Below are 7,694 nucleotides of genomic sequence, written 5' to 3' on the forward strand. Positions count from 1 at the left end.
GATATAAAACTGTGAATGAGCATCTCCATCTCAGAACGGGACACAACTGGACTCAATTTTGCAATGTTTTTAAGATGATAAAAACAAGAGCGAACGAGTGACCCGACATGGGAGTCCAGGGATAAAACCGGGTCTAAAGTTACACCTAGGTTCCTGACAGAGGGCTTGATAAAAGAAGCAAGTGAGCCGAGCTCATGGATTATCTTGGGGAGACAACTGTCAGGAGCACAAACTAGGACCTCAGTTTTGGCTTCATTGAGTTGGAGAAAGTTGTGATTCATCCAGCTCTTAACTGAATCCAGACACTTTTGTAAAGTCTGTATTTTAAAAACATCCTGGGGTTTAAAAGACACATAAAGCTGAATATCGTCAGCATAAAAGTGATAAGAAATGTCATTAAAAGAACTTAAAATATGCTGTAAAGGCAGCAGATATAAAATAAACAATAAAGGTCCCAAAACTGAGCCTTGGGGCACACCAGAAGTGAGAGGAGCAGAGGAAGACTTAAACTTGGAGAAGACAACAGAGAAAGATCTGCCAGTCAAATATGATGAAAACCAGTTTAAGGCTGATCCGGAGACCCCAACCCAGTTTTTCAGCCTGTCCAAGAGGGTGTAATGGTCCACAGTGTCAAAGGCTGCGGTCAGGTCCAATAACAGTAACACAGAGCATTTTCCTGCATCACCCTGCATCAGGATGTCATTAGTGACTCTGAGAAGGGCTGTTTCAGTGGAGTGAGCTCTGCGAAAACCTGACTGAAAATGATCAAGTATCCCATGACTGTCGAGAGCAGCTGTAAGTTGTTTGGCAACAACCTTTTCTAAAATTTTAGACATGAAAGGAAGGTTAGAAATGGGTCTAAAACTGCTTAGAACAGCTTTAGAACAGATTTAAGTCTTTTTGCAAAGACAGATGCAAGAATCTTGTAATCATTATTTAATAGACATATGGGACGCCAGTTGTCAATGAGAAGTCCATCTTTGTTGGGTTTGGGTATCAGAGTAAGAACACCTTGATTTAATGTTGGAGGAAGGAAGCCTTTTTCTCTGCTCTCAATAAATACCTGTGTTAGAAAGGGGGTAATTTTATCACTAAATTGTTTATAAAATTCTCCCGTTAAGCCATCTGGTCCAGGAGATTTGTTGTTCTTAAGGTGGTTAATAGAAAAAAGTACTTCATTTTCTGAAAGAGGAGAATCACAGAGATCCCGTTCAGAGGCCTGGATTTGTTGTAGATTATAGTTTAAGAAGTGATCAGGATCTTCACTGGGTTCAAAGGCAGACAGTTTACTGTAGAACAGGCTAACGTAATTTGCAATCATTTTGGGATCAGAGGTAATCTGGTCTTCAATGTTTAATTGCTGTAGTGTATTTGTCTTGGCACAACATTTCTCCAATTGAAAAAAATAAGAGGAATTATTTTCCCCCTCTTCTAACCATTTCAGCCTTGATCTTACAAAGGCTCCTTCAGCTCTGTTCTTATAAATACTGTCTAATTCTTTTTGGAATAATGCCAAATTTATTTTATCATCATCTGATAACTCTGCAGGATTTTTTTTTGAAATTGTCATAATGTCATTGATAATTTGGCTTTCTTTAGCCTTTTTAGTTTTATTTGGTTCTGAACTAAGCTTTCTAAGAAAATTAGTGATTTCAAATTTAAAAAGTTCCCAGTTTTTACCGTAACAATTTTCTTCTTTAGTAGATTATAAAAGTAAGAGATGAATTCAGAAACCTTTTGTTGTACTATGTCTATCTTAATCAGGGAGTTATTTAACATCCAGTATGCTTTCTTATTTTGGGATCTAGTTTCGGATAATTTAATAGAAATGTAAATTGCTTTATGATCTGTTAGTGGAGAAGGAAGAATATTTACTTCAATATCATCTGCACTTAGACAATCAGACACCAGCCAGTAATCTATGTGAGATTGTTTGGATCCATCATTATTACTCCAGGTAAAAACACAATCTTATTGTGTTCTGTATTTTATTGTTCTCTATCTGTAAGGCGACCTTGGGTGTCTAGAAAGGCGCCATATAAATAAAATTCATTATTATTATTATTATTAATCTGATGGGAATTTTTCTCTCCAGACATCTTTCAAGTTATATCTCTGCATGAATGAATGTAAGGGACTATCAGAAGATAGAGCACGTGGGGGCCATTTGTCTAGCTGATTATTTAAAGCTATATTAAAATCCCCTCCTATTATAATAATTGCATCAGGAAATTTGTTTAGACCAAAAATTACATCATTTTCAATCAAAGAAAGGAGCTCAACGTTTTCAAGTTTGGAGTTGTAACCATATATGTTAATAGTAATAAAGATCTTATTTTGAGTGGATATTATCAGAAAAACATAATGACCCTGACTGTCACATTTGCTCAGAAGAATGTCACCCTCAAATGTATTTTTAACTGTGAGACTTCCAGCTGAATGCTGACTACCATGTGATGGATATAAACTTTCACCCCATTGAGATTTCCAGAAGTTTATATCATTACTGGTAGAATGTGATTCTTGAAAGAAAAAAGTCTGTTTTCAATTGTTTAGCGAATAGAAACAGCGCTTTACGTTTTATGGCATTTTTTAATCCCCTGACATTTAAAGAACCTAAAGATAAAGACAAGATTTAAAATAAAAAAGAGAGAAAAAATAAATCTGAGTAAATAGGAGTGTTGTTACTTTCAATCTGTGCGCCAAATTGCACGTAGAGTGGGGAAAAAGTATTTTAAATAACCTTTACGCCACTTTGAAGAATTAAATTAAAATATACAAAAAAAGAGCAAATATGTATCACATTCAGAACTTGCTTTAGCTGCCAACCTGGATTTAACACAAACAAAAACTTATTATAATAACATCTCAATGTAATTAACTGTCAACATGGCTTAAAGAAATAAATGGCAGAACTCGTGAGATCAGAACAAAATGTGTGTTTTTCATTAAGGCTTTAACAGCAAAAGCTGCTCAGGATGCAGTCATTTCTGAGGGTCTGAGTTCTCTGGAAGACCCACTTCTTTACCGTTAATATAGGCTCGGGCCCCCACATAGTAGGCGATTTTCCCTTCTCTTCTTGCTGCTTGTATTAAGGGCCAAAGCGCTGCTCTGGTGTCCCGGTCGGCTGGGCACAGGTCCTCCGTGAAGCGGAGATGACGCTCCTTCAGGATGGGATTGTTTTTTGCGGCTTTCCACACGGCATCTCTGTAGGTTCTGGATGAAAACTGGAGAATGATCCCTCTGGGCTTCCTCTCGTTTTCTTTCAGCTTTCCCAAACGGTGCACAGTGTCGATCACATCTGGAAGCTTCTGTTTTCCCTCCGGGAAAATCATTTGACAAATGTTGATGGTTTCTCTTCTCACATCTTCTCTGGACACTGTTTCCGGTACTCCATATAATTTTAAATTCCATGTCTTGAGTAGCGTTCAGATTCCAGGAGTCTTTCCTGCAGCCGCAGAACAGTAGCTTCATCTCTATTTGTTTTCTTTTCAACTATGTCCATTCTTGTCTTTACATCTTTTATTTCTTCAAAGGCAAAGTCAACGAATTTTTGTAGGCCCTCGATTTTGAGCGAATTGTCATTGATTAATTTCTCCATGGCGTCAAAGCGGATGTTAATTAGGCTTGAAAGAACATCAATAACATCGTTGTTACCAGCGCTGCTGCTTCTCCCCTCACCTTGCGGTGTTGCCAGTAATGCTTTTTTTAAAGCTGGTTCTTTACATGGGGTCCCTTCAGCTGAAATAGGCAGGGCTGGAAAATCTTCTTCATCCGGGATGATCATGTCTTGTTCAGGATTTGTCTTCAGAGTATAGTCGTGTCCTGCACCACTGACAGCACCGCTGCTGTTAGTGTTAGCCATGGCTTTGCTCTCCTTAGAGGTTCTTTTCCGCTCTCGAGATGGCATTGGACAGTAAAATTGTTTCCTTTTTGGTTATAACAGCAAGAAATGTGCAAGTAGCGTTTAAATAGTAGCTTTCCGCAGTATTTTTCAAAGTTAGGCACAACAGGTTGAAAAGTAGCGTCTGCTCAAGCCGCCATCTTGGTCAGCTCCGTGATCATCCCAGAGTCTCTGCTTCAGGTCCTGCAGTCACTACGTCTTAAATTACGTGTAAATCAGAGCGCCCAGGCAGCGCGAGAGTGTATGTATGAGCGCAAGTTAAGGGTCTGTTGCCTAGTCCCCCGGAAAAGTAATAGTAAAAAAAGGTTTCCTCCAAAGTATAGAGCCTGATTCTTGGAGTAAACCCTGGCTGCAGAATTGCTCAATCAATCCCGGATCTCCGCTGCGTTTTCCGACCACGGTCAGAAACGTCGCAGGAAAGGTTCAACATTTTCCCGGGAGCAAAAAATAAAATCAGAGGACCTGATTATAATCATTGTCTCATTGAAAATAGAAAAATATCATAAGGTTCAGGAGGCCTGAGCAGGCGTGTTCCGCTTTGCACAGCTGCCTGGTCTGAGTCTGTCGGTCCGCCAGCTCGCCTCCTGCGAGCCGACATAAGGCACGATGTGAGCTCTGAGTGAATGGCGTAAGAATGAGGAGTGTTTCAACGGGGGACTTGTAGACGTGGACGACCAGAGCTCCTCTGTGGTTTGGTCCAAACAAACCCTCAAACTACAAAAACAGAGTCGTCCATGTTTGCTGCAGCAATGCTGTTTTAAAATAATGAACAGATAACAGAAACCAACTCATGGTTAGACTTGGAACAGGCGTTATGTGGAAAGATCAACCTCTCAGAGCTACCATTTATTAGCCAAACAGTTAAAAAACAGGATTGTTTCAAAACTATTAATATAAACGCCACTTTAACAGCCTGGTGGGAATTTCTCAAAATATCAAAATCATCAATTCAACCGTGCAAAATGACACCCATCTGGAACAACCCGGACATCCTTATAAACAAAAAAATGATTCACTTCCCAGCTTGGCAAGCAGGGGGCATAAAACAACTAGAGCACGTAATTATTGATAGAAGATTCATAACTCCCCAGGAACTTCAAGACAAACATGGAATAAATAACTTCTTGGAATATCAGCAACTTAAATCAATTATTACTAAAAAGTTTAAATATAAAGACAACAATTTAAAGCTACCAGATGTAGTTACCACTCTGATTAATTTTTCAATGAATAGAACTCTCTCCAAAATATACAAACTTTTATGTAATTTAGATAACAATATTTCACTTCCGACAACAAAATGGGATGCAGATTTGAGCATCAGCACAGATGAAAGCTTCTGGTCAGAACTTTGTCTAAACACCTTTAAACTGACAAAAAGTCCAAATTTTCAGCTAATCCATCTCAAAACTCTTCACAGAATTTACTACACTGGACAGAGGATGTTCAAGATGGGTCTCAGTAACTCAGACATTTGCGAGCACTGTGACAGTAATCTACCCGACAGTTACATGCACGCACTGTGGTTCTGTACGCCTGTCCAGGCTCTCTGGCAGCAGGTATGTGCCGATCTATCAGTCTGGCTTAAGGTTTCAATCACTGCTTTACCATCACTTTGTGTGCTTGTTGACATGAGTGCCATCGATGTAGAAGGAGGATTATTATCTATCATTTTCATATCTCTTTGTATTGCTAAAAAACAATTTTAATAAACTGGAAAAACAATAAAAATATTACTGTAAGTCAATACAGAAATCTGCTGCTTGATCATATCAGCTTGGAAAAAATGTCAGCCCAAAGTTCAAGTAACTTTGAAAGAATTCAGTCTCTCTGGTCTCCCATAGCTAACTCCATGACTTAGGGGGTGGGGGGCCTGGTCGTCGCTGCTCCTTGCCCTTCTGCCGTGGTTTGGGGTCGGGGTCTCCGGTGCCTGGCGGGAGCGGTGGGGGGGTGGTCCCTTTGCCTGTGCTGGGGGGGGTCGGCGGGGGGCCCTGCTCGGGGGGGGGGGGGGGGGGGGGGGGGGGCAGCGGCGCTGGGCAGGCTGACCATCTACACCTGGGGCTGGGATCGGCCCTTCCCTGGCTCTGGGACGGGACGGGAATACCCTCTTGGGGCCCCCGGTCGCTCTGGGGGTCATCCGCTTCGGCTGCGGGGTCTGGGGTGGGGGTGGGGGGTGGGGGGGCTTGTCGGCCCTGTCCTGTGGGGGGCCGTTCTGGGGGGGGGAGGGGGAGCCCACTATTGGTACGGGGCCTTGGGGGGTTGACGGGTCGGGGTCTCCGCTGAGGCAATCGGCGGTTGCCCCGGCCGGTTGGCTGCCTCGGTCCCGTCGAGGCCTGACCAGAGCTCTTCTAGGGTCGGCGCTTGGGGGGGGGCCTGGGCTTGCTCCGGGGGGGGCGGCGCTTTCTGGCTCCTCTCTCTCTGTGTGGGGTGGGTGGTGCTGGGCCTGGGGTGTCGGCTCCTCGGGGGATGGGGTCCCTGGGCTGGGGGGGGGGGGGGGGGGGGGGGGGCTGGGGGACGGCTGTTTGACCGCCGGGGGGACAGTCTACCAGCTGTCCCCAACCTACCCCCTTCCTCATATATCCTCATATTAGGGTGAAGGGGTGGGGGGTTTAGCCTGCGATGCGCCTTGGGGGGGGAGCTACTTGTCAGTGGTACCCCTCCCATGGTTGCCGTATAAAGTGGGCCCTGCTCTTTCGGTTTTATTTGCACCTTAGACATGTAGGGCCCTTGGTGGGGGGGGTGCTTGGACATCACTGCCAGCAAGCAGCGGATGTCCTCCTAGCACCCTACCCGCCGATTTTAACCGCACCGTAGACATTTAGGGCCCCTTGGTGGGGAGGGTGAGGGGACATCACTGTGAGTAATCAGGAGATGTCCCCTCAGTGCCCTACCCGCCAATTTTAACTGCACCCCCCTTAGTACACACACCCCTTCCCCCTCAAAATATACACTCCAACATATAACACACACACATGCACACACACACCCTCACAAACACACATACACGCACACACACATTTTGCAAGGAAGGTGGGACCTAGGACCATCTGTCCCCTGCCCCTTCCCTGGTGGGGGGTACGGGTCCCATGGCGGCGGCTGCCATGTCCCCTGGGTGCCGGTCTCCTAGGCCCGGCGGTGCTCTCTCTGCTCGGGGGGGGGGTTCACATTACACCTGAGCTGGGGGTGTTCGTGTCCCATGGGGGTGGGTCATGGTCATTGCCCCTGGGCGCTGGGCCCCGCCAAACTTCCAACAGTGGCCGAGCCTGGTGGGGCCACGTTTACAACACCCCTTGTGGGCCCCCCTTTCTCCCCGTGGTACACCCCTACGGGGTGGGGGTGGCTGGCCCATGCCTTGCTCCTCCCTGGACCAACCATGGGCCAGGTGGGTGGCTGCCTGGAGCGCGGAGCGGGTCTCCCTTGGGGGGTCCTGGCTCGTACCTGGGGTTGGGGCGGGGGCATGCCCGGAACTCCTGGGTGGTGATGGGGTGCTCGTCTGGGGCTGTGGGTGCCCTTCTCGGGTGGGGCCCTGCGTTGGGCTCTTCCGGCGCGGCGGGGGGGGCTGCTCTCCTGGTTGGGCTGGGGCGCCGCTCTCTTTCCCCCGTACTTCCCTGCTCTCTGGCTCTGGGGGCCTCGCGGCGGTCCTGCTGGTCCTGGCCTGAGTGGCGGATTTGGTCGCCCGGGGGGGCGGTTGTCCCCTGCCTGCTGCCGTGTGGCGTTGGGGGGTTCCGGCTGCCGCTGCTGCTGCGGTGGGGGTCTGGGTGTGGCTGGGCGCTCCTCCTCCTTCTTTTCA

This window comes from Oryzias latipes, chromosome 13 (assembly GCF_002234675.1).
Source record: "Oryzias latipes chromosome 13, ASM223467v1".
Lineage (NCBI taxonomy): Eukaryota > Metazoa > Chordata > Actinopteri > Beloniformes > Adrianichthyidae > Oryzias > Oryzias latipes.